Genomic DNA, 26,474 nt, shown 5'->3' on the forward strand with positions numbered 1-26,474 from the left:
GTTCTTCAACTTCCTAGCCTAAGGTCAAACTCCTCAAACAGTCCATTATTAAACTTCCTTACTTGGCAACACAAAGTAGCCACATGACAGCAACACTTTTCAGAATAGTTCCTTATCCTGTGTTAAATCCCCAACACTTACTAGATGACTATTTGGGAGAATACTTGTTGGCACAAGATAAATATATTCTACAGAACTTTTCCAGCAATATAATCTCAAAAATAGTGGCTTTCCAAAGCCTGGAAACTGCCAGTCCTTTTTCAATTTATTAGTATCTGCAGAGGTTTTCTTTTATTTTCTCCATTGCATGATGTAGCATATGAATCAGATCTATTGTACCCCCAGGGATAACTAATTTTTGCCTTAGAGTTTACTGTATGTTTATGCCATTATAGTGCTGCACAAAGAGGTTATGTTGGTTTTATTTTTTCTGAAATAATTTATATTATAGAACCAAAATAAGCAAAACCTGTGATATCCTTACAACTTAAAGACAGAACACATGCTATTTGGTCTGAGCTAGTTAGTTAAGTCAAAAATCCCCAGAACTAGGGCTGCCCTCCTCTGAGCTCTGCAGATATATTACCTCAGCAGGACCAAGGGAATCCAAGTAATTTTGTTCTGCTGTGTGCAGTATGGGCATTCTTTCTGACTTTTACAGACCAAAATTTGCAGTCAAACTAGTATATGGAAGGTGAGGAAGAAGTATAAATAGAGTTACACACATCTTCTGGCTCCCTAGACTGGTATATTATTCTGTGTTAAGCTTTTTTTCTACCTTCCTTCCTTGCTTTCTCACCTCTAGGAGAATTCTTGATCATAGAATCCCTAATTTAATTTTGGAATGTAGTACCTTTAAATAGTCTCCTGTTGCCTTTCTCATAACACTGTATCTTTTATGCCTGGTTGTCTTTCACATATTAGTACATTAAACCCTTGCAAATTCCAAGTATATAGACTGGAAAACAGCAAGCTGGATAGTAATGTAAAGGCTTGAGACTGCCTGAGATTTCTTTCCTAACTCTCTCTATACTGCTGGAATTCACTTACAATATGTCTAGCAAACCAGATGTGCAATTATGTAGACCTGCAAATGAAAATAAGATAATTACATTTCACCACAATTTTATTGTACAAAAGTTCCTCTCATGCACTTCTTCAAAAAGAATTGTTTTTATGTGGAAAGTTTTCAGAAATATTCAGACCTTTATTGGTGCTTTGTTTTTTTAAGAAGAAGGGTTTTTTAATTTATTTATCCAATAAATAATAATAGCACAGGACACAGAACAGTAAGATGTCTCAGAGACTACTGAGTTCACACATCTAACCTGGAAAGAAAATCATATTCTTTAATTAAATGCCTTTATAGCTATTTATGATTAAAAAAAAAAAAACAACAACAAAAACCACAGCACATAATATAAAAAATTAGGCTAAGCCTTCTTTATTTTATTTGATTTAAAAACATGTCCTGAACATTTTAGATGTAATAAGAGGGGGAACTTGGAACTAATTAGTTCAGGTCTTACAATTAACTTGATTATCTTTTACAATTATAAGGTAGTCATACCAGCTTTATTATATTTGACACTAGAAGATGTCATTTTCAAGGTTTAAAAATATTTTCCATCTATAAAGTGTTATTAAGGACATATTTTGAGAGAAGGATAACTTGTTATAACTTGTTATGTTTAAAGTAGAGGATCAGTAAACTCAGAGGAGATTGTTGCATCTATGCAGTTTGTTACACCTGACAGGTGAAAGTTCAGAAGTAGAGCTGCTCTCTTTCTGTTTTTATTAAAGAAGGTCAAGATAGATTGAAGGGTAGGAGGAGAGGAGTGGGAAACAAGCAACATCAGAAGTCTCCCAGTTCAAAGATGGAGCAAACCTGTTTATTCTTTCCTCTCTGTACAGACATGGCATTCAGGTAATTTCAAAGTAATTTCAAAGCTGTGATTTTTGTAACAGGTTTATTTTCGTATAATGTGGTCCAATTTATTCTTTTTTGCTATATTATTACTGAAAATATGTGTTGCTTTCTTGTAATTTAGAATTGAGGATATCTGGGATCTATGGGATAATGTGTACTGGTAAGCTGGTGTTTAAAAAATTAACTAAGGATGTGTGGAAACTCTGTAAAATCTCCAAGGGTAAAATTTTCTATCATTAAATATTACAATCTATAATTTATGTTATTGTATTATTTTTTTCACCCTTTCTTCTCAACATTCTCTGCCCTTTACATTTTGCACATAGAATACAGAGTTTATTGATTCAGAAGAACTCAACAGTCTCAATTATATACTTAGATTGCGTAGGTCACGCAGAGAAATAAGGAGGGACATAATGAACATTAATCTTGAGAACACTCTTGTCTTCAATACACAAGACTACATTTTCATTTAGAATTCCATACAATGCCCTATCAGCATAATGTGTTTACCCCTGTGATCTTCCAATGGGTAAGTTTCCAGCAGCCTCAAGGGCTTTTTTGTCCACATTTTTAAATACACTGCATGATTTGATGTAGGAAATTAAGCCCAAATTCCATGAATGTACTTATGACAGCTAGTGCTGCTCAGAAGCTCAATCTTTTTACCACCATAACTCGATTTCAACATTGTTCAGTGGCTGAGGGGAGGCCTTTTTAGAACTGTGTCAGTATTTGTTGTCTTTTACAGCTTCATCCAAGATTCCTCTTTTCTATGACTTCTCTCAGCACTCTGAGATTTTTACTGTGGAGAACAGAGTACTGTAATTTTCTTAAGGGTACTTGCCCACTATTAAAAAAAAAAAAAAAGAAAAACCACAACAAAAAAACCCAAAACCCAAATTATTTTTTTGATGTTTGCTGTTGAGCAGGTTTTGAGTTTATACATATTTACAATAACTGCAGAGAAGGTGAGCGATATGAAAGTTTCAGGCTTTGGTCTGAGATAGTCACTCTAAGTATCCTTTATGCAGAGACAGATAGAAATATGCAGTTTTAAGACATAGCACATGTAATCTGAAATAGACATCTGGAAACATCATGAGCCACATTATAAAGTGTCAATCCATCTACTGTCAGTAAAGACCTAGCCACCTGTCTCAGGTGTTTCCATCACAGATGTCTAAATTTAGGTGAGCTATTTCTGCAAAACAGGAATAAATAAATAAATATTTTAAATTAGGTTTATTTTCCATTTATTTTTTTCAAATAGCACTAAGTTATTTGTTGCTTATCTTGATTGCCATTCCAGTGATGTGTGCAAAGTAATCATATAGTAGATGGAATAAGAGGCATATATGACAATCATTACTCATCATAAGTAATGTTCCTACAGACTCTTCCTATGCAGAGGAAGAGAATTATAGACTTGAATTATAAACTTGCTGATTATTATACAGATAAAAGCGCAGAGATAGTAAGACAAATTCATAACATTTGACAATGAAGGGTGGTTCTACCTTGGAGGTGGGTAACTTTGAGTGCCTCTGTCTTCACCACGGTTGCTGGTTCAACAGTAGGACATTTGTTTTCTCCCTCTGTTGACAGCTGCTATATGGCTTATCAGCTACAAGACACATCTGATTTCCCCCCGCTTACAAGGATTTCAACAGAGCCTAGTGGTGGTGTCTCCATTCTGCTCCACCCTCCAGTTAGTCCCTCTCATATAGTGTATGGGAAGTCAAGTCTGGCATGCTGATCACATTCCCTCCAGGGAGTAGCAACTGCACCTCCCTCTGTAATTTCCGTACTAAGTGTATATTACTGTATAACTTTCCATTCTGCTCTATCCTCTGTTTCATAACCCCCTTAGCCTGTACACTGTGGGGGGAGTCAGGATTGGTGACCACAATTTTTGTCACTTGCCAATACTTTTCCAGTATTCTTTAGTTTTGCCCCCATTCTTCTTTTGACAACTACCTAATTATTGTTTATAAAAAGTGCAATCTCATGTTTTAATCACTATATTTTAATTATTTCATATTAGATATTTTATAAGTCTTCCTGCATATGTATTAAAATACTTTTTGGATTGGTAAACAGGACTGGAGATGTGGACTGACTAGATTTCAAAGCGTACTTCGATGCTTCTTTAGTGCCCTCTGTGTTAACTCCATAAACCCCTAAAAAGAAGCAAAATGTCACAAAAGCCCCATGACTAAAACAGTTTAATCCAACCCAAAAGTGAAGAATAAGCAGAATAATAGAAATTATAAGTTTTCTTTATAATTAATAACCACAATTCCTCATTAGGACTAGGGAGAAGAAACAGATGATATATTTCCACAGATGCCCAAAAGCACTGAGGCTATCTCTCTCTCAGCATGGGCATGGATTTGGGGGAATATCAATTTATTTCCCCTTCCATGCTGTATTTTAATTTTCACTGGAATGAAAAGCATTTAATCTGTCAGGCAAATTAGCAGAAGCAAAGATTGAGTGTAACATTCGTGCTCATTGAAAATTGTGGTATAAGAGAATATGTAAGGTACCTGGAGAGTGCTAAAGTAGTTATCCATGCGTGGAAAGAAAGGAATGACAGCATGACACTCAGGTTTATGTTCACATGACTGTTTGGGGGTAGAAGTCACTCACCTTTCCCAGTCACAAGACCAGCATACCCTGTCTTCCTTCGCTTCCTCTGCAGGGCCTGCCATTTTTGACTGCCATATACAAAGGGCAAAGTCACAGTAACATGTATATGTAGGGGTGAAAAGAAAACTCCTGAAAAGCTACTTGAAAAGTTTTTAAAACTGAAACACATTATGCTTCTGGAGGGAAATGCAGCCTGAACCCATTAGAAGACAAAGTTAAAGAAGTATCAAGCAGCAGGGTTTTGAGGGCAAGGTGAAATAGAAAAACAAACCTTGTTGTATGGTGCAAAAGAAATGGGAAATACAGATTCTCTTCTGCTACTAGAAAAGGAGATACATTTTAATAGGGATGGGTTTATATTCCAAATGTCTTGAAATAAAGATGAATTTCAATCTGAGTTTGTAGTGCTCCTAATGAAGGCCAGCATCAAGGAAAACCCGTACACTGAGAAGATCCTACTATCATCTGCCAAAATCTGCATTCCTGGACATGTTGGATGGGAATGGAGAGGATTGTAAAGGGACAACACTCTGCTCTATGTTTGCTGCAAGATAGGTTAAATCATGGAATGACAGGGATAATTGCTTATAAGTCTGGTCAACTATCTGTTGACAACTATTTTCTTCCAGCTGTATACCACAGAAGAGAAAGCAGCAAATCTTACTCATACTGTGCAGAAATCAAGTTGCTTCTCAGTTGCAAATAAGGGACAATGTCTGCACTCTTTTGAATAAGCTTGTTTTATAAAAGCACAAATAAACAGCAGGAATTGATCGTGCTGGATGTCATCTTTAGAGACTTAGGCAACACTGATATGAAGACCCAGGGTAGTAGACTTGAATGTCATGCTGTTTTTCCAAGAAAAGGTTTTGTCAATTAGCATGGATGTAAAATTTAAGCTGTTGCTTAGCAAATTCAGTTTTTGTTTGATGAACTTCAAACAAAAGGTTGTATAAACTGGTCATAACCAGTCCTGTACTGTGAAAAAAGTTCAGGGGCACTGGATTTTCACAACAACTGCTGTATGAGGGAATACATGCAGCTCTTACAGATGACTGACAGCCATATGAAAGATAATTTCCTGACAGTTTTCTGGGAAGCATTTGCCTGTGAGCTATACTCTGCATTTTTCTAGTCTCTAGAACAAGAATCTGTTGATCATAATGCCTTGACTGAAATGGTCAACCTGAGAGAAAAAATAAATCTTTCAGGGGCTTTACTCACCAGAGTTCACACAATCAGATATAACCAGTTCATCTCCTCATATTTCACAGTGATCTTCCCTCTCCTCCCCACACCAGTATGTATCTAGTTGGCCTTTTTGTCAGGAAAAAAATGGCCAGTTCTTTGCCTAAAAGGCACTACATGCCTAAAAGAATTTGTACAGATGAACAGATATCCATTTGGAGGCTTAGTCGTATCTTCAGATTCTTCTCAGAAGAACCAAGTCTTGTTGAGATTTCACATGTCCTGTTAAGGACAAAACTTGATTTTTAAATAATAAATGGCTTTTGTTTTTGATGGAAGTTGTGATTATTTGTAACTCTTCAAAAAATGTGCATGCTACTAAGCTTTCAGTGATGCACTTGCTTAGGAAAAGTTTTCAGTTTCACCACTCACATACTCAGTTTGCCATATAATTGATCATAACCCTATTTATTTTATTAAGCTTAAATAAGATGATTACCATAAAAATGCTTCTATATTTCTTTCCCCAGATAGGATACAGGACATTTATAGAAATGACATGGCAGTTGACAGCAACACTCAAACACAGAATCACAGAATGGGTCAGGTTGGAAGATACCACAGATCATCAGATCAAACCTCCTTGCTCTAGCAGAGTCATCCTAGAGCACTCGGCACAGGATTTCATCCAGTTCTTGAATCTCTCCATGAGGGAGGGTCCATAACCTCTCTAGGTAATCTGTTTCAGCGGGTGGTCACTTGCACATTGTACAAGATCATCTTCATGTTTAGGTGGAACTTCCTGTGCATCAGTTTCTGTCCATTGCCTCTTGTCCTAGTGTTTGCCACCAGCAAGAAGAGCCTGGCTTCTCTTCAGATACTTATAGACATTGATGAGGTGCCCTCTCAGGCATCTCTTCTTGAGTCTGAACAGACCCAGCTCTCAGCTTTAAGAGATATATTCCAGATCCTTAATCATTTTTGTGACCTGCTCCAGGAGCTTCCTGTCTCTCCTGTAGTGAGGACCCCAGAACTGGATACATTACTGCAGATGTTGCCTCTCTAGGGATGAGTAGAGGGGCAGGATCACCTCCCTCAACCTGCTGGCAAGTTCTTCCTAAAGAACTCCAGGATACTATTGGCCTTTTTGGCCCCAAGGTCACACTGCTGACTCATGGACAGCTTGTTGTCCACCAAGAGCCCCAGATCCTTCTCTGAAGAGCTGCTTTTCAGCAGGGTTGGCCCCCAGCTTGTGCTGATGCAGGGGGTTATTCCTCCTCAGGTGCAGGGCACTGCATTTGTCTTTGTGGAATTCTAGATGATTTCTTTCTGCCCATCTCTCCAACCTGCTTGTTAGAAACCTTGTCAGGTTTCTTCTGAATGGCTACACTGGAGAAGCTCTCTAGTGTATTAGCCACTCATCACAGCTTTATGCTGTTAGTGAACTTCATGAGGTCCCTGTCTCTTCACCCGAGCAATTGATGCATAAGTTAAACAGCACTGGGCCCAGTATTGAAGTCTGGGGGACATCACCAGTGACTGGCCTCCAAACAGATCCTCTGTCACTGATTATAACCCTCTGTGATCTGCCATGTAGCCAGTTCTCAATCCACCTCACTGTCCACTCATCCAGTCCACACTTCCTCAGTTTGCCTATGAGGATGTTAAGTGATACAGTGTTGAAAGCCTTGTTGGAGTTGAGGTAAACAATATCCACTTCTCTCTCCTCATTCATGCAAGTACTTGTTTTGTTGTAAAAGACAATCTTACCCTAGTCAGCCAAAATATTATTTCAATTATTATCATGATGCTGTGGGGGAAATTAAATCCCTGGAAGAAATCCCACAAATTTTTAAAACAGATTTTTTTTTTATTTTGTTTTGAGGGATTCTTCTTTAAGCACTCAGGCTGCAAAGGAAAAGCTTCTTTCTGCATCAGATGGATCAGGGGTTTTTATCAACATCTGTGTACTAGACAGAGTAACTTTAAGCTGTCTGCTTCTGATGAAGGTACAGTTTTATGTAATCTAAAAAATAAAACAACAACAAAAACCCCACAAAACTACAAACAAATAAAAAAATCCCCCAAAACCAAACCAAACCAAAAAACCAACCAAAAAAAAAAACCAAACCCACTAAAAATACAGCCAACCAAAACATAAAACAAAAGCCCAAAAAAACCCCAACAAAAACTTCAAACAGAAAACCCAAAGAAAACAACACAAAAAGGAAAACTCACTCTAAGTCCAAATCCAAACATTTTGGACTCCCTTCAAAAAGCAAAGTTTCATATATTTCAAAAACCTTGTGTGCCTCTTCTAGGTCTCTTTTACCTCAGCAGTATTATAGGTATCCATGTATTATGTCTGTAAATAGAGCATCTCTGAAGGGTTTCAGCACAGGTGCAGTACAAGAAGAATTGGTTGCCATTTACTCTGACAGTAACCACAAGGAAAATACCATAAAGTGGATACACTTCTACTGTGAGTGTACCAAAATAGGCTGCTGAGTTGTAAAAATTTTCAGGTATAACTCCAGAGTGCCCAGGAGGATATTATTTTATTTTGCTGCTGAAGGACTACAAGCTATTAAATTTCTAGGAATGATCTTTTCATTTGGGTTGTTTTTTAACATATGCAGAAAACTTTTACCACCAAAACGAGCATAACTAGGATTCAGCAATGTGGGAATTTTGTTTATAAAAATTCTTCAAGCTCCCCATCTACATAGACTAGAAATCAACAGTAAACTCATTCCTGTGTAAACTTCAGGTCTACCTCAAAGTTTTCACTTCCTGTTAACAGCAGTAACCTGGTTCCATTTGTGAGTGAAAAAACCTTCTTCTTATTAGCTGTGGGCGCTGCAAAAAAATTTCTACCCCTTTACAATTTGTTCCACTCCATAATATTCTGGTTGTGCATGAGGGCCTGCACAATTTTGATTTTCAGCAGTGTAGAAGAAAATGGAGAAATAACCTTTTCAACCCTCAAATCTCAGTGCTTCGGAGAAGCTGCTTAGTTTCATGGTTTAAAACTTTAAAGCCTATGAAACATACTCAGGGATGGGAACTTACATGCACATGAATTCATCATCTCAAATCCTTTGCTACATATCCATTTTTTCTTTCAGAAGCTGGGTAACTAAAAAATAGTCAGCATAACCTTTGGTGTTACACACTTACACATCTGTAACCCCAAAACTTTACATCCAGAAGAAGCACAATAAAAAACACAAGACACGTCACCTCCAAGTTCTCATTCTCCTTCAGTTTTCCTTTTAATATCTTTTTTTTAATCCAATTGTGTTTTCGGTGCTAAGAGCTAAACTGTAATTAAGAACATATGCCTCACTTTGTACATATATTTCAGGTCATGGGAAATACAGACTTTTTTTTTGTATCTGTTTTTCTGATGAAAGACATGAACCACCTATTAGCAGCTTTTCTGTACCCAGAGGGGCCTGTACAAAAGCTGAAGAGATGTTGTTGTTCTATTATTTCTCTAGAGTCTCATAATGATATCCTCAGACTTCTAAAGTCCATACCTCTTTGGCATATTCTTATGGCTGCAGAGCTTCACTGACTCCTTCATCTGCATGCTGTTCTCTCTCAGGTCAAGGCTCCTCCAAGGCTCTCCCTGACTGGCTATCCCTGCCCCCTTTTATCCCAGTTATCTTCATTGGTTACAGCTGCAGCCCAATTAAGGACATCGCAGCTGCAGCCCATCAAGGGCAACCGGGACCTCTGGGGCAAAGCCTCTATACAGATATTTAAATACAATACATTTCCTCTACTATAAAGAGGGACTTTTAAAAAGGGCATGTAGTAATAGAACAAGGGGGAATAGATGTAAACAGAAAGAGTGTAGAATTAAATTAGATCTAAGGAAGAAATTTTTTATTCTGAGTGTAATAAGACACTGGAAAAGGTTACCTGGAGAAGCTGTGCCTCATAACTACAGTGTTCAAGACCAGATTGGATGGTGGTTTGAGCAAGTTGGTCTAGTGGAAAGTCCCTACCTATGGCAAAGGGGTTGAAGCTACATGATTTTAAATGTCCTTTTCAACAAAACCAGTGTTTCTAAATAATTAATGATTCAGTGTTTCTAAATAGTTAGTCCATTTGTAATTTCTTCTGAATTATATAATTTTTTTCAGAATTCCATCAGTGATTTTTCTGTACAAGCTCATAAGATATTGTCTTCTTGTCCTGGTTTTCCATTATAGTTGACCACGATACCTGTATCATCCTGCACAGCACAAACTTGAGAGGTTTCCCCAATAATTCTGTGTGGTCACTCTGGAAGTTTGGAGATGACAGTTTGGGGCCTCTTGGCCAGACTCCCCCAGATGGTTTCCTCTTTCATAACACAGTGTTAAGCAGTTGTTTCACTGCTGGCCTTACCAGAGTCATCACTTGATCCACAGACATGTTCAGTTTTGTGCATGCTCCTCTACCCTCTTCAGTGGCACATTGCCCATCTTAAGATTTCCATCCCCACAATGGGTGAGAAGTTATTGAAACCCTCTGAAGTAGCGAGCCCAAGATGTGTTTTAAGTTGTTTTTTCTTTCCATTCACATTTAGACTTAGTTAAATCTTTCAGATTAAATTATAGTTTTAGATATATTTTTTAATGACAATATGGGTTTATATTGGTTTATATTAATAATTTTTATTACATGCATAGAAATAATTTTTAAAATTTTGTGGGATTATATATATGCAATTATACACATTTTAAATCCTTTTTAGGAATACACTTACAAACATTTGTAAGCTTATATTTCTAATACATATGTGACTATATATAATTAAACAAATATATATCCTTCATCTAATTTTATACATGTACATATGTGCTTATATATATATACATATTTATGAAGACTTTCAGAGTCTTCTGAAGCAACCATGGGATCACAGACCATTTGTAAATCACATGTGACAAAATGGCATCACACTGGTGGGCCATGGGAATGCCTTGAAGTACCTCAAGGCAATCCAGAACATGTGGCTTCAGTTAGCATCCAGTCACTGGGATTCAGGGATCACATGGGACAAGGTGAGGCAGGTAAGCCTCTCATGTGATGGCAAAAGGGGCAGGACCTCTAGGCCCAGAAAGTCAGGTGTCTGTAAAGGGGGTAATGGGTGTTTCCACTCACCATGGAAACATGATTCATAAATATTACTGATTTTCTTGTATGATAGTTAACCTTTAAGAGCTGCTTTTGAGTAAACAGATGTTAAAATGTATTATATTGGCCCTGCAATTGGTCTGCAGCTATAAGTGGCTCTGTTACACACTAATTTTTTTCTTCAGCTTTTTTTCTATCAGCTTGTGTACTATTTCAGACAAATTTGAGAACAGTGAATGGAAATGGAGAGCTTCACTAGTTCTTTTTAATGAAAAGGATATTTAAAAGTTCACTTTGAAGAATTGTTCAATTATCATTTTCTCTATTCAAACATTTCCGCTGATTTCTCAGAATTCTCTTTCTATCAATTGCCCTAGCTAGCAGATTCTTTTTCAAGCCAGTGGTTTGTCCTGCTATGATTGAAATATAAATCTATATCCTAAAACTGTTGATTTCTCAAAGAAAAGTTAATATAGACTTATAAAACAAGGAGGTTTATGTATTTAAATGTATTCCCTAAGGTAATTAGCCATTACAAATATTATGAGATCACATGCAAAATCTACCTCACTGAAGACTTTTATAACTTCTATGGTTACTTTCTGTTGGATGAGAGATTTGGAAACAGTAATGAATTGGTCCAATGAACAAGCTTTCAGCTCCCTATGCTATATAGATGATGATAATACTTAGTGAATGACTGCATTTGACAATGTTAATTTTTTAGGTTTTGACTTTAAGCGTAACCAAACACCTAGAGTGTAATTTGGAGGTTTATGTGTGATGCATAAACCCATTTTTACCATTCATGTTCAGTTTAATGGATTGAATTGAATTGAATCCTCTGGATTCAAACTGGAAAAATGGCTGACAAACCAACTGTAGGTAACCAATAAGCCCTACCCAGAGGCAGAGTCTTGCCTTCCAGTGTTTTAATAGAAGAATCTGAAGCGTATTTTCAGGTTGGCATACAGTTATGCAACACATTTCTCCTCTTATGAACTGAATGAATAGGTGCCATTTTTGATTTCTGGATAGTTCCAATTCTGCCTCTTTTCTCACTTCCCTGAAGACATTCATCTCTGTTTTCCAGCTCAACAAAGATTTTATCTGGTACTTTATTATTTGCACCAAAACGAAATTATTTCTTGTTTTGTGCATTTGAGATAGTTTGAAAGTTAGTCAAGCTGAGGATTCAGCTTTATATGGTTCTATAATGAAAAACAGAAATGAAACAAATACTTCTACATGGTCTGAACAGATGCTCAGCTGTTTCCCATTAATCAGATTCTTTCTATTGACACTTTTTCTATTAACATCATACTTTGCTGATTTGTATGACCTCTTAATTCTGGCCTGATTTTTTTTGTAGCATATACACCTGAAGAAGCGTATTTTAGCACAGAATTCAGAGCAGAACAAACAGGAACTTAGTCATTCAGAAACCTGAAGGAAAATTCAGGATCCAGAGAGCAGACTTAATACTACATGAAACAGCTATTTATGTCACACATTCAATGACCAGTGACAATCCTGAAATAGTAAGACAAATGTTTTGGTTGTCCAAAAGACAATCTGATGATGCCAGATGAACTCTGATCAAACTTCCTGTTGCCAGATGCCTGTCATGTATAGTGGAACAGCCAGCAAGTGAATTTCACTCTCTTAATTCAGTTCCAAGCAATGAATTAATTGCACACTCTACATCCTGTATTGCTTGTGGAAGAAAATATCCTGTAAATGTGTGGGAAAAGATATGGATGACAGTTTTTGGAGGCTGGTTAGGGAAGTATTCTGATGAGCTGGAGAGCTGAGAGGAAATGTTTTAAAGAACATTATCACTGTGACACAAAATCCATGCATTATAGGTTAAAACCAGCAGCTGTGCCTGTAGTAACATCTCATATTGCTTGCATTCCTAGAGGGTGTGCTGCTATTTTGAAATATCTGCAATTGCTGATCTGCCTCAACAGAAAGGTAAAAACAGCAAGATGCATACTCACCTGCAGATGCCAGGAGCTGATAATCCTTTAAAGCAGGTGATCATACTTGTATAACAAGGAGTTTTACAGCTCAAAGTAGTAAATCAAAGGTAACTAACTAGTAAAAATACAGAAACTTATGTTATCACCTGCCTATAATTATGCAACCTCTGAAGCCATTTGAGCTCCATTGGCTCATCTTGCTTGTCTTCTAACTGTCAGAAGAAATTATTTCACACATCTTTTGTGTTCCAACTGCCAGCCCCATATGGAGAGTTCAGGTACCTATCTTAACTTGCCACTAGGTAACTATGTTTAGACAACTAAATTTGACTCACTACAGCTTACAGTAAAAAAAAAAAAAAACTTTTCCAGGCATTAAATGCATTAAGTGTTTTTACATCTGAAGAACTTCAGAAACTCAGTTAAAGATCTCAGCTGATATAATACATAAAGAAGGGGTTATTTTAGTGAATACAACCTCAAGTAGATTTTATATAGTAGGTGGGTCACAGGAAAAATTATACTAACTGAGGTTGAGAAAGGAGTAAGGAATGCTTCTGATTAAATTTTAATGAAAGCAGATTAATTGGTTTGTTGTATGTCTAACAGCTGCTGTAACTTTGTAGTTTACTCTGGATATAGTTCCCTTTAGCTAGAAATTCGTTATTTCAAAGTAGTTAGAGAACTGGAATTAATTCATTTTCTTGTGGTAGGTTCTCTAAAATGAACCCTAGGAATATAAAATTAATCGTTACCTCTCTGTGTTTTTAGAATATTCAAATAAAACCAGAGTAAATTACAGTAAAATATCTGGTATGTTTAACATTTGCCGTAACATGGACCTTGTTTTCCAATCCTGATGATAATCAAATTATCTACTATACAAGATATGGATAACACAGTTTCATCCTGAATTTTATCAGTCTGGATCCCATAAATTTATCCTGAACAATAAAATTTTACAGCAGACATAATAATGTGTCATACATAATTTATGGAGGGCCACTCAAATATCAATCATAAAATCATAGATTGGTTTAGGATGGGAGGGACCTTCCTGGATTATCTAATTACATCCCTCCACCATGGCCAGGGACATTTTTCACTAGATCAGGTTGCTAAAAGCTCCATCCAGCCTGACTTTGAATATTACCAATGATGAGACACCTACAACTTCTCTGGCCAAGCTGTTCCTGTCTTTGACTACCCTCATCAGAAGTGAGGTGGGAAACCCCATTGCTACAACAGGGTGTCTCCCACTACTAACACTGCACTTTCTCCTGGTGCTGTAGTGTAGCTCTGGCTCAGCTGGCTCTGAATTTTTGGTTTTAGAGTACCCTCTGTTCCTTATCAGCTATGAGGACAGTGAACACATTCTCTAGGTACAAGTCTGCAGGAACAACAGAAGCCATCTTCTTGGTGCCAGCTTCCAGGTTTTGCTATCATGGGAGTTTCTCCTTGCCACCCTATACTATAGAAGCCCAGAAGATAAGCTGATAATGTTATATCTCAAACACTAATAGCTGGAGAGACATGGAGCCAACCAAGGACTGTGGGTCACAACAGCCAAGGAATGTTGCTAATAATACTTCTGTGAGAAATAACAGAATATGGCTGGAGAAGGGCAGGAAACACAGAGGGCAGGAGTTTCCAGGGAAAAAGTCCTTGTTCTAGTTCCTGGAAATAAGCACAACACAGTGCAGCACAAGTGCAAGAATGAGGCTGAAAATGGCATGGACATGGTGGGGGATTAAGACCACCAAAGACCCCTAAAGCCCTTCAACCCATTTCCAGAAAGGTTTAGAAGAACAGACTGTAGCTGTTCACTAATTTGCATAGCAAGTGGGAAACCTTTCTCTAACAAGGTACTCCCATCAAGCCCATTACATTTCCTTTGTGTGAGCCCCAGGAATCTGGACACCCCAGCTGGATCTACGGATTTACACTGCAGCCAGGACCCACTGACTGACCGACCCTCCCTTCCTCCCTTCTTTTTAATTCATATCTCTCTCCCTTCACTTTACCCTGTTATCCAAAACATATGCTATGTGTTTATGCTAGGAGGTCAGGGACTAACAAAGCAATTTCCATGCCAAGTGTGTAAGTTACTGTAAAACTTTGTAAGCCTTTGCGGACCCTCTGACTTTTGTAGTCAATTTCAATCATGGGCAGCTGTGAACCTTGGGTGCTCCTTTTCGTTTATGATTGGGATGTCACACACCCTGACATGCACAAGCTCTGCCCGTCTCGCTTCTACAGTTGGAAGTTTGAACTCTTGAAGCTGCAGTTGCTTGGAAAAGAGCCATTCAACTGCTTTCCTTTCATCTCAGATGCTGCTCAGTCTGCTGACCTCCTCCTGCAGATCTTTCATTTGGTGGCACAGCTTCTTGAAAACTGCACAGCTGCTACAAGCTGTAAAACCATCTGGCCTAACCTCAGTGAGTTGTCCCAGGCACTCCCTGCAGTTTGAGATTTGTGGATCTGAACCCTCTTTCTGAGGATTCATCTGGGTCAAGCCTTGGATGTCACAGGGACAATAGCTCTAACGGCAGCTGGGAACCATGCCCTGTCATGATGTCACCACCATAGCTGGGGATGCATGTATGCTGTTTGGTACAGAGCTGCTGTCTCTGGGTTTGTGCCTTTCTGCACAAACTGCTGTGTGTGTGAGCTGCCTCAGTTAGCTGCACACACACTGATGTGCATAGCACAGCTTCAGTACTCAACTCACAGTGAGGTACCCTTCATGTAATTGTTTAAAAATTAAGCACTTGAACCCAGCCTGTTATTTAAAGTGACTGATTTAGGGGCCTACCTTAACTTCTGGAGCAGTTTGAAGATGGTGTTAAGAGATTCCAAATGGTAGAACCAGGTCCAACTGCATCTTGTAGATAACTAATGTCATTCCAGGCACTGTGTTTTGCAGAATGTTCCTTCCCTCCTTTCATTATTTCCTGATATTCTCCTCAGCATAGTTATAACATGCAAAATTTGATGTTTGATCTCTTTTTATGTCACTTCTGCAAGAAAGGAAAGGAAAAGATAATGGTTACCTGGAGTTACCTATCTCATTCCCAGAATAAGAGTTGCAACTTTAATTTCACACTTACCTGAAAGGATGCTATTCTGCTCAAGGCAAAAATAGTTTTACTTTTAGTTTTGTTATTGAGTGAATATTTAGTGAAAGATGCATATTTTCCTCTGCTACTAGAGAACTTAATTTCAGCAAACATCATGTGAAGGTTAAACAACAAAAAAAGATAACTGAATAAATCTGCTTATTTCTCTTGGATCTCTATTGATAAAATTTCACCTGAATTTGCAAAGATTAAAAACAGCTGACATATTCTGCCACACCTAATAGCGTTTTATAACCTTGTTGGCAAATGTATGGTCCTGTGAATGACATGGATTTCCCTGGCTTACCAAAAGACGTGCACCCAGCATATTTTGCTTGGCCAAAAATCTTATGAATAGCATGTGAAAAAAATTATTTGTACATGACAAAATTCTGGGGGAGAATTAGCAAAGAAGCATGGAAGCAGTTAAATGGAATGCACAAAACTGTCTTGTCTTTAAATGTGAATAACTTCCAGCAGGTTTTTTCCTGTACATGTGTAGATGCTAGTGAACTTTGAGGGCCTAAATGGAGTTGTCTAACAATTCAAAATTTCTACAGTGTTTGTTGCTAACAGCAAATCAACTTTCTGATTCATTTTTTTTTTGTGCCAAGAATTTTCCACCTTCACTATTTCAAATTGTAGGTTAAAAAGTAGGAACTTTGTATTTTATACCTAATGGACAGATAAATTGATTTTAAAACTATAAACTCCCTGCATGCAATTTGTGATATAATCACAAAGATTTCTGTGAGATTAGTTTTGAGATTACTCTTTCTACCTTCTATTGAAGCTGCTTTTGTGTTGAAAATTATTACTCTGAAGTGTAATCAATCTGATTTCATGTGTCACAAGAGCACACATTTTGTCCACCCAGCTAGTATTCCACAATCTGTCGAAATTGGTTTTTGAAAATTCTTTTCTCTTGATCTAAATTTCTCTTTTGCACCATACTTCCATATTATTTGAAAACAATTTGAAAGAAAAAAGTACTTTTAGTCCCCAAAGTGGATAACTAGTAATCTATACACATCCTCTTTTCCTGCTTCCTAAGTTTGGAATGAAGAACTGCATTATAAAGTTAGGTTGTTATGAAGAGCATGGGGCAGTCAAATGACACAGAAATAATGTCAGGAAAAAAACATAGTAGATGTAAAGGTTAGCTTGAGTGCTTCAAATAGTCCACATTTCATTCAAGAAGAAAATAGTCCCCATCTTCATCTAGTATTTGTGTACAGACAATTGTAATCAGAGAAAAAAAAGCAAGCAAGAAAAGAAAGTATTAAGTCTACTTCCTAGTGGCTAGGATAGTCTGCTGAAAATCTGTTTATCTAACTACACTGCTGTTCATTAAAATGAGAATTTAATTCTATTCAAGGACTGAAATACAGGTTTCTCTTCCATACTTGTACAATGTTCAGAAATTTGTTCATTTTTTGAAGCCTGAAGGACAAGTCATGGCAGTTTTGAGCTTCTTAAGATTTTTCCCTTTTTCTAGAGAGTCCTTATAGTCCAATAAATTATTTTGTCAATGGGTCACAGAATTAAACCCAGAAGTACTTTTATTTTCTTAAAATAAGTGAGAGGAGGAGGTAGGCTCTAGTATTATATTGTAGAGCAAAATATTAAATGGTATTTATTTAGTGTAATTGTAATAGGATTTCACCTAGTAAGAATATAATGAACAGTAGAGAAATTTCTTTTCAAACTACCTTTTTATAAATACAGTATCTAGGGGGATAGACTATAAGAAAATAAAGATAGTGTAGAAAGTAATCTCACCCCTAAGGAGCTGCAGCTGGGCCAATTATCAGACCTGATTAGGAGCAGGTCTGGCTTTAACAGGCCACAGCTGTAACCAGTGAGAAGCAGAGTGCTATAAAAGAGTGGGGTGGCTGGGTGAGAAGGGAACTGGAGTCAGTTGGCTGCTTTGTGAAGAAGGAAGGGTCAGTGCTCTGAGGAGCTGCCCATGAGAAACACCAAGAAGGTATGGAACCTTTGTGATAAGGACACAACAGTATGTGGAACCCCTGAAATAAGATGGGACCAATAGTAGACCTGGGATTTGGGGGGGTTGTCCTGTTTGATTCATCTTCTTTAGGCTTATTTTCACATTTAGTGAATCTTTAATTTAGGGACTAAAAGCACTTGAATATTTTTTAACATTTTTACTTGTAGTTATATTTTTTTAGTCAGTTTGTACCAAAATATTGAGATCAACTCAGTCTCATTACACTGGAGAGTACAACACAGACTTCTTGTCTAGGCCATAATGCATCAGCTTCTTTAGAAGCAGGTTGTGGGAAATGTTATTGAAGGTCTTGGATAAATCAGGGTGGACCATGATGCCCCAGCCCTTGATGCACGTCAACTGAGCAGGTTGCTTTGTCATAGAAGATCCTCAGGATACCAAGAATGATTTGCCCTTTAGGAATCCAGGCTAGCTTTCTCCAGTCACAGATTTCATTCACCTTATGAGAGGAGCCTTTGTTAACTTTTGCAGGGACTGTTATAAGACTGAGGGGACTATAATTTTCCTGTACCCTGCTGTAAGGATAGGGATGACAGTTGTATCAGCTTTGTAGCTGTATGACTTAAGGCATCTCAGTAAGATGCCTCTCCTGGCAGCTGAGGCTGAGCAAGGGAACCTGTTAATTTATGACAACAGCCAGGGGAAAGAAAAAACAGTGAAGCAGCTGGATGTTGCAGTTGTGACTGCTGTTCTTCTGCTTTTAGTGTTCTAAAATGGAAGGGAGACAGAATATTTTGGCAACGGCAAAAAGAGGACCTTCTCCCTGGGTTACTGAGAAATATATGCTTGTATCATTCCAATTATGACTGAATTTCCTTGATAAAATTTCATAGCAGTAGAATGGAGCAGGTGAGGACAGACTTCTTTTTTAGGTTTTGCTTGGTTGGTTTTGTATATGTGTTTGTTTGCTCCAACAAGGCATCCAACTTAATTTTAATAACTTAACAAAATCCAACTGATTTTTTCTTCCTTGGTGTGAAAGGCAATGAAAAAGAATAGAATTGGTGTCAGAGAAGAAAGTAGCAACATAGTTCTTTAAATAGATCCTGTTGTGGTTAACTGTGGCAGAAATAAATTAACATATCCATACAAGTAATTTTAAGCTTTAGCTTTTTTTAATTGCTCATTGAAAGTGTTAGTATAAAAGGAAGAGCATAGCACTCTCCTTTTCACTAAATCACACAAATTTTGCCTCTGAGGATTTGTGTACTGTGATACACGATATTCCTTAATTTTAGTCTGAGGACTGTGCGTTATGCATAAGAAGTGATAGAGCAGAGTATAAAACAAAAATCCACAAGCAATAAAAAAACCAAACCTATGTGCACAGTATCCCAAATACTCAATAACTGATAGTGAGAGAAATTAATGAATGTATTTTCTATTTATTTTTCATTGGCACATTGGTTTACAGAAAAATTAAGGACAAAGGGATCTCTGAAGATCATCCAAACTTCTGCTCAAAAACTGAGTCTTGAACCTTGAGGCTGGAGATTCTTCAACCCTACAAGACAACCTTTTCCAATGTTTACAGCTCTTGTGGTAATTATTTTCCCTATTATGTGGTGGGAATTTTCAGTGTTCCACCTTGTGTCTGTTGATACTCGTCCTATCCACTATGCATCTGTCTCGCCAGGGAAAGGTAAGAGAAAAAAAGACATTGATTTCCTAATCTATGTTCTTTGTCACGGTCCCCTTGCTGCACCTCTTAGACACAGAGATGGCCAAAAGAACTAATAGAGACTAAAGAAGGCATTTAGTACTCGAAAAGAACTAATATAATTTCTTTTAATAAAAATAACAATAGCTGAAAAAAACCCAAAAACCATCAAAGAGACCCCAGACTAGAGCTGGAAGCTCTACAGCACAAAGAAAGTCAACATAGAAAAGCACTTGACTTTTTTTGGCAAGCATGTACAGATCTGGAGTTAAGGGAAAGAACTATATATTTTCTCTCTTGGATTTTTCTTTCTTACAAGAGTCTCTCTCAAATTAGCTGTCATACATGTGAAAAATGCACCTGAAAAAGGTAGTAACTAGAACACATAAGGGAAGTCATGGTTTTAGCTAGAGCTAGTCAGTTCTGGTGCTGTTGGAATGTAAGGGTGAATTTTTACAAGACAGTAGGAAAAGAATTGTGAAGTTGTGAACTGCAATTCCAGGGTTTATTTGTGATATTCCTATTGAAAAAGATGACAAGAGATTCAATGTTAATGCTCTTAAGCATGGAACAATAATGTTTTAGTAAAATTAGCAATTTGGCCTTCATTTCCTTTCTACATAGATTGACTCATCTGTGCCATTTACTCCTGGTAAGATGATACTGTTTATACTTAACTAAGGCCATGCAAGAGATTTAGCTGAGGCAGACTCAGATATAACCATGGAATTCATTAACTGTTAAACAAGATCCATGTTCAAGAGTGCAGTGCTTCATCTCACTTCCAGGATCTCTTATTTTGCTATACAGGCTTTGTTTCATAAGAGCACTTATTTTAATAATTGCTTATGATTGCATATTTTTTTGGATTCACAGACCACCACCATCATTCAGCCTGAAAACTCTGAAATGTTTAAGTGCTCAGAAATCTAGAAAACAAGAGCCCAATATCTAGGACTGTTATTTACCTTTCAGTAAAGCGAGGCCATTGATGTCTGTGAAGCCAGATGAAGCCAAAAGAGCTTTTCTTTTCCTGCAAAAGAAATCGGTAAGATCTGATGGGACAAGACTTAGTTGAGACAGTCCTTACAATCAAGTAAGAAGGACCAAGCCGTATGTCACCTTATTATGGTCTGGTCACTGTAGAAACAGAAGAAAGATTTTTATCCTGTTTTTTGTAACATTGGTGAAACACTGGAAAAATACATACAGGTACGATTTCTCCGAATGTATGCACCTAAAATAATTATATTGTTTCTCATATCTATCTCTCAAATGAACAGAAGTTGCAGTGGTCTTTCAGTTGCTATTAAAGTCCTTTCCTTGCAGGACACAATGGATGAGCACAAACTATTTAAGAATACTCAATCATCAAAATTTGTGTGGTTGAACTTGAAAACCAAAATGTTTTAATGTATTACCAATGCAAGAGTGAAAGAAAGTTTTCATCCATTCTTTGAGACTTTCAGGACTGCTGCATGCTACATATTAAGTACTGAATAAGTTCCTAGATTGAACATTTTCATTTGATAAAGCTCATTACATGTTAAAAAAAGTAATGAGACGCCTTTAATTTATTGCTGATCTGTTAACTGGTTTCTTTAAGCTTTGTTTTTCATTATTTTTCCCTGTAATCAATCCATATATTTTTTTTTGTCCACAATTTTTTTGAGTCATTTATTTGAAAAAATTACTGTAAAATTCAATAATTAAATGTACAGTTATTTTTATACTGAAAGTCTTGTAGTTCAATTATTTATATTTAATCAGTTGTTAGTACCCTTGTACAAAAGTATCACTGACAAAAGCAAAGAAACAGATCTCTTCTCTCTCTTAAGAGATAACTAGAAATAAAGCAACCTTAATTTAAATCATTATGTCCAGAATTTTATCTGTGTATCTTTATTCCTTTTTAAACTCAGTGCATAGGATTTAATTTTTCCAATTTCATTAACTGAGATGCACTTACTTTTTATCTTCACAGCAGAAGAACTAAACAAAGAAAATATTTGTTGAATGGTTGCCACATCATGTGTCAGACAATTTCCAACATTGTGACTCAATGCCTTAGCTCATCACTACTTCTAAAATGGCAACTGTGAAATTGATTTTAAAAAAATTGTGTATTTACTATTTCCCCACCATTGCTCACCTGTGTAACCAGACAGTGAAATGACAGAATGTCACAAAAGTATAGGAACATTCAAACTACGACATAGGATGTTATAGTGAATCCATATGACATGTGGCACCTCTGAAGAACAGTGATATGAGGAATAACAATCTGCTGCAGATAATGAGGTAGGAGTAATGCATACAGAAACTCTGACCCTGAGTTCCATTAAAAAGACAACAGCATAAAATACCACAGGAAACTGTATGAAACAAAAAACAAAAGCAGCAGCTTAGCAGAATTGCTGAACAAGGTAGAAATTGCCAGAACAAACAAATCATAAACACCAAATAATGTTATAAAGTCTGCTAAACCATGGCCATTATAAAAGGGGAAGAGAAGTGGGCTGTTTATTTGTAAAGGAATGAGAGTGGTAAAGGAGAAGAAAATGAAAAAGAGAAACACAAGGTGAAGTAAAACAGTGTTTGGATCTGTTAAGGATACTTGTGGAGCGGCTTTTTGCCTGACCATGTTAGACTGAAGCTAGAAAACAAAGTTATTTTCTCCAGCAAAACTTATTCCTGGTTGCCCTGTGTAGTTAGGGAAGTGCCAGGCTGGATGTGTTCCTACCTCTGCTTGAGGTCATCCACAGGAGGTCATGTAAACATCCTTAGTGCAAAGAACAGCAGTCTTAAATCATTTGAATTTCAAGAATGATAGAATATGTGATTCTAATGATCACCCAAACAAAATAAAGTGATGTATTGCCAAACAGTTACAAAAAAAATGCGTGCAAATGAAAGATCAGAAGTAATTAGTTCATTCTACCTGCTGAGAGCTCTCTGCCAAAGATCTCAGCACTTCACACTAGAAAAATATGAACTCATGTAATTAGGTACTTGTAAGGTACCCCAAACATTACAGTAGATATACTCAAATGTCCCTGATCCTTATCCTCATCTGCAAGATTGACCTCAGTTCTGCTTTATTTCATACTTCTGTGATAATGTGGACCTCTGATTATTCTTCCATCAGCCAAATGAGTAAAAATCCAAAATCTTAAATGATACAGCCAATCCTGCAGAGAACCCACCGGCTAATGAGCAGAAAAGATCCTTTGCAACTTAGTCTTACGTAATTAGCACAAGATAAATTAAAACTACTTGCAAAATAGAAAATTGTAGCCTCAAGAGATTATTTAGAATATTCACTAACTTCAAAGCAGTAGAACTGCATTATTAGCAAATTGTTCTATTATTGCTGAATTTGACTTTTTGTTTGTTTTTGTTTGCTTATTTTGGTTTGGTGTTTTGTTTGGTTTTGTTTTTTTATTTCAGACCTAAAGACACATTGGCAGTTTGAAGGCTTACCTATTTTTGCAGCTGAATGAAGGAAATTGCTTCTCCCTGTAAATAATCTCACTTGAATAATTACTAGTAGATATTTATACATTCTGTTTGCAAATTTCTCCAGTATAGATAATTTGTAACTTCTCTAAGCAGTACCCACAGTCCTCATTATTCTTGTCACTGTATGTTTTGCTTAATGTCTAATTACAGTTCATAACTGACATGGAAAACAATGTAATCTACATAATGTTCAGCCGTGTATCTTCCAGACTGCCTGACAACAGCTCTGTCCTAGCAAGACTAATGGAGAAGAATCACTGGAGTATATGACTGTGACAGTCCTTCTTCCTTCTAGTGCTAGGCACATCACATAACTGAAATGATAAGTAATATCACTGTTTATAAAGCTAAATTATGAACCACTTCCTCACAGGATGCCTGTTGCCTAGATGCCACAGACATCCATAAAATCTGTTTTCTTGAATGTTTTTTTGCATATTTTACCCAGTGATTCATGCTTATGAATCATGAAGCTTATATAGAGAATTCTACTCCTGTATGGAACAAAGTCATGGCTGATTGATACAATAGCATTTTTGAAATTACATTCACCACCATTAAGTTACTGAAGGTGTATAGGGTATTGATGTTGTGGTGACTTTTTGGAAGGAAGGTTCTTTGACAGCAAGAATAATATTTATTCATAGCAGACTTACCTTACTCCCTTACTCCCACATGCTGCGGGAGACAATTACCTTCACTACATAAGAACTTATTTTTCTGAAATGTTTAAGCCATTGCTTACAGAATATAAGTTGTACTTGCCATTGTGGCCTTAGAATGGTCCTGGATCACAAACATCAACAGCAACTAATGTGAATTCAGCATGAATTGAGAACGTGAACTTGTGTTTTGACCAAGATGAAATAATTTAAATAATGTTATTGCTCAAAATATCTCTCAAAATATTGCTGGTTTGCCTATTTTTATATACATTATGTAGACATAGAAGTGGGTCAAAACTCAAAAAACTTAAGTTTTGCTAGAATTTCTCCTCAGCCTAATAATAGGACATAGACTCTGTTTTGAATTTGCTTTTTCTTTAATAAGTAGAATCTTACAGAGCTTTGCTTGCCTCTCATATGTATTATGGATACAACATTATGTATCTAGTCTTCTAAAAAATTCTGGCACATGAAAGCTTGTATGGTAATGCTTCTTCTAGCAACTCAGCCTATAAGTATTCATCTCAGTGCTTTCATCATCTGCTTAAAACTTCTCATTTTTTGGCTGTAAAGTTTTACATTGCTGAGTGGTGCTCAAAAATCTTTTTTATTATATTTTAATTGCATTGGTTAGTGAAAGTGGTCAAAAAAATGAAAATACCTCTTTAATTTTAAAGAAGCATATGCTGCCCAGATATTTTCTTGCAAGTCAATGCTTGAGAAATACTTTTTTAAAAACAGTGCTTATTTTAAAAAGTTTAAAGTTTCTTTCATCTTTTCAGACAATAATAAAAAGATTCAGTTACTATGAATTTAATAAGAAGGATTTTTTTCGCCCCAGAAAGGACAAAATTACTCTTCTTTTGTATGTTGCTATTATGTTCTTGCATTTTTCTAGTCACACTCACTCCCGTCTATAAATGAGGATTTTTAAGAGATTCAGCTACTGGAGAATGCATGGATTGACTTCAAACAGATATTCTATAGTTCTGTGGTACGTTGAAATTATTTGACTTAACTTCTAGTACATTAATTTGTGCTATGTATTTTATCATAAAAACCTCAAATGCATTTGCTAATTTATGATTAATACAACCTTTTCTAATTCTGGTGTTTACTCTAAGAACAGTATCCCTATTAGTAAGTAAAATAGGCCAGAGCATGCTCTTGGACTCGGAAATCAGTTGGGTCATCTTGACATAAGTATCCACTGTAAGCATACAACACATGCAAACCAGTGGCTTTGTCCCAGCTGAATGTTAGCTCATACTCACCCTTTCACAGATCACATCCTGCAGTGCTTCTCAAGCACATCACACCTGCCATGCTCTCATTTCACCTACTTCACTCACAGCTGGTCCACAGGCAAAAAGGCGTGCACAGTACATCATACACCAGTCAAGATGAGAACATGGTTTAAGTCAGCACCCTCCCGCTGATATCTCACACCAAACCTGCTGTCACCACTGCAGTTCTTGGTTATTTCTATCCATAATGCTGCTAGCACAACCTTGTCTCTTGTACTTTTTTCATTACTAGCTAATCACCTCAATGTCCTCCATTCTCTATGCTAAAAAAAAACTGTCTACATAAGTAAAGCTCTTCAGTTTTATTATAGAATGAACTGTATGTTGAAGAAAATTGACAAGGCAGATCAGTAAAATGAACTCATACAAACAAATAATGGTCAATCATTGAACTGGCCTGGGAACTGTAGAAGGACCTTTACAAAAGTTTCCAAAATTACTGGTTTGTAAAGTGTTTTTGACCATCATCAGGATGAAGTTTTGGTTTTGACAGTGTGGTGCTAGGAGGGAGGTTCTGGAACTCAAGTAAGAGAGATGGGACTGGTTCTTCTTCCTTGTTCTGCTGGATATGAGGCGGTTTCTATTCCTCTTTTCCAGATCCAGTCTGTGGTAAGACTGGTCACTCAATCTGCAATCTCTGTGTGTTCTCTTTGCAAACATGGCCAACCACCAGCAGGACAGGCAGGAGAGTTGAGGCTTTATCAGCACTGTGCACACACACACACAGAGTGCTTGCATACACATCAGCAGTACAATGAGCCTGTTTGAACCACCTGTTCTGTCTCTAATCTTGCTTAGCAGATCAGACTCACATGTAAACACACAGACACACATACAGATACATACAAACATAGCAAGTCTGTCTCATAGCTGGTTCACTTACGGCTTCCCCAGCAGCAGGCCTGGTCATGCTGCTTGCTGCAAAGTTCAATTTCAAGCTTCCTACTGTCTCACACAGAGAACACATACACCGGAAATTATTTAAGAATGTAGTTTAAGGAAGAGATAGAGTAGGCTGTGGTGATCAGGCTCGTCAGAGCATGTGTACTCACAAGATCCTTTCTTAAATGCTACTGGCCCATTTCAGCCTCCCTGTTCTTCAATTTACCATTTTTCTTGTGAGATCTACCTTGATCCCTCTTTTGAGTCTTCCTCTGAACATCATACAATATTTGTTCCTCTTTGCCTCACCTCAGAAGTTTTATGCAGTCTCTCAAGCCCCTTCAAATGTCTCATAAAGAGGATTGAGTTTTTGTGGGTTTTTTTATGAGACCCATG

Source organism: Agelaius phoeniceus, chromosome 2 (assembly GCF_051311805.1).
Source record: "Agelaius phoeniceus isolate bAgePho1 chromosome 2, bAgePho1.hap1, whole genome shotgun sequence".
Lineage (NCBI taxonomy): Eukaryota > Metazoa > Chordata > Aves > Passeriformes > Icteridae > Agelaius > Agelaius phoeniceus.